The following is a 2574-nucleotide window of genomic DNA, read 5'->3' on the forward strand; positions in this document are numbered from 1 at the left end:
CTTGAAATGTGGCTGGCTAGTTGCAAATGAGGAACTGAATTTTAAATCCTACTTAATTTTAATTAATTTAAATTTAAAGTAGTCCCATGTAGCTAGTGGCTGCTGTGTCGGTACAGCTCTGGACACTGCAAAGAAGAGAATGCAAGCGTTAGCTACCTTGAGCATTATAAAAGTAAATGTACACATAACAGAAATTGGGCAGAAGAGAGAGAAAGGAAGGGAAGCCACAAAGTGACAGTCAGAATTTACAACCGCCCACCTCTGTTTACTTGGCACTTGGGGCTCTGGTGCTGTTCTGCCTGGCCTAGATCGTTCAATCTTGGGACAAGGCTGCCTGGCAGATACTTGTAGTGTTAAGCTCTCCTCACAGATGAGCAGCCAGAGACCCAGGAAGGTTACATTTGTTGCCCGGGGTTACACGTTCAGTCAGTGACTGAGCCTGGGGCTGGCCCAGGAAGCCCGGCTGCCGAGTCTACTCCCTCAACTACTGTGCAGCTGGCTGTGCCTGACGACTGACACTGAACACGACCATAGACAGCTATTATTTAAAGTAACAAAAGCTAGGGGCTGCCCTGTGGCCAAGTGATTGAGTTCGCGCGCTCCGCTTCAGCAGCCTGGGGTGTGGCCAGTTTGGATCCTGGGCACGGACGTGGCATTGCTCATCAAGCCACGCTAAGGCAGCATCCCACATGCCACAACTAGAAGGACCCACAACTAGAATGTACAACTACGCACTAGGGGGTCTGGGGAGAAAAAGCAAAAATATATATATATATAGGTAACAATTGTTAGCTCAGGTGCCAATCTTTAAAGTAACAAAAGCAAATTTAGTTACAAGGGCTTAAAAAGAGAGAGGTAGCTGACCTGGGAGGTGGGATGGGCGGAGTGGGTCAGGTGCTCTTCTATTAGAGCTGGAGGCTAGTAGCTTACGGCAGAACAAAATGAATACATCGAGAAATAGCATAATTAGCATCTTGTTTACGGACTCACCAGGAGAACTGAAACTAGAATAAGTTAAAAGAATTAAAAATGGTTCCTTTCCAGGAGCATGACCTGGGAGGGAGAAGGGAGGGGTATTACCATTCATGATGAGCCCTTTGTGCTCATAATATGCGTTACTTTGATAAAATTATGTTCAGTGAATAAACTTGTACAAAAACATCTGACTAGATGGAAATTCCCCAGAGGACAGGGCTGCCTGCCTTGTCAGTCCTGTTCCTGGAGAGGGTTGTGGATGCGAAGAAGGGGCCCCAGGCCTCCAAGCCAGCCCATCCCTGTAGCCCTGGATTCTGACCTGAAGGATCAGAATGGGGCTTAACAAGCAGTCTCTTATTACATCAGCTATTACTTATTAGGTTCTTACTACGGGCCCTACACTACCTAATTTAATTCTCCAAGAACTTTTAAAGTAGTATTACTATCCCTATTTCACAGATGAAGAAACTGAGGCAGAGAGATGAAATGACCAACCCAAGGCCACATGGACAGTAGGTGATACAGCTCAGGTGGCCCTGACCCCTCTTCTGTGGCTTCCCGGGGCTTGTGCACAGGGGCAAGGAGGGGCAGGCTCCCAGCTGCCAGCTCCTGTGTGCTTTGGTGTCTGGCAGGAAATGGCCCCTCAAAGATCTGCAGAAGGTCAGAGCTGAAAGTCTGAACCCTGGTGCGGGGCGGGGCCTGGAGAGGCGACACAAGTTGGTCGTATCACTCCAGAGCATGCAAACCTCTCATGACCTCCTGGAGGTCTGCGGGCTGGGTGGCGCCTCACAGCTCAAGGGCACACCCAGTGCTGGAAGCCTCCCACCACTGCCTCCTCCGTCTCAGGCCTCCTTGCCTTCTCTGGCGCTGGTACAGTTCTTCAGCCTGATACCCTCTTCCTTTTTTCAGCCAGAGAACCCCTCTTCAGCCAATAAACACGACTGAGCACCCACTGTGTACCAAGCACTTTCTAGATGCTGGTGGTACAGCGGCCAGCAGACACACACTCATGCTCTCACGGAGCTTACATTCCAGTGGGGACAGAAAGACAGAATAAGAAAGTAAATGACACAGTATTTGAGAAGGTGGGAAGTGATGGAGAGAAAGCAGGGGTGGGGGATGGGGCGGGCAGGCCAGGCGGACGAGGTACAATTTTAAACAGGGTGGGAAGGCAAAGCCATACTGAGCAGGTAACGTTTGAGGGGGCCATGGACAGCATGAAGGCCCCAAGGCTTGCATTCTCTGGGAACGAAGTGGAGGCCTGGGTGGCAGAAGCTAAGGGAACAAGGGCAGGAGAGGGAGGGAGAGTCCGATCCTGGGGGTCTTTATTGGCCATTTTGAGGACTTGGGCTCTCACTCTGAGTAGGGTGGGCATTGTCTCAGGGTTCAGAGCAGAGAAGGGATAGGCTCAGATGTTTGATCCAGGCCCCTCTGACTGCTCTGTGGAAAAGAGCCTGAAGGAGGTGAGGTCACACAGAGGGGACTGGTGAACATTCCAGGTGAGGAAAGAGGAGGCTTGGGCCAGAGGAGTAGCAGTGAAGGTGGGAAAGAGTGGTCAGATTCTGGATCTTTCTATTTTTTCGTATGTTGTTTTATTTT

The sequence above is a fragment of the Equus asinus genome, chromosome 14 (assembly GCF_041296235.1).
Source record: "Equus asinus isolate D_3611 breed Donkey chromosome 14, EquAss-T2T_v2, whole genome shotgun sequence".
Classification (NCBI taxonomy): domain Eukaryota; kingdom Metazoa; phylum Chordata; class Mammalia; order Perissodactyla; family Equidae; genus Equus; species Equus asinus.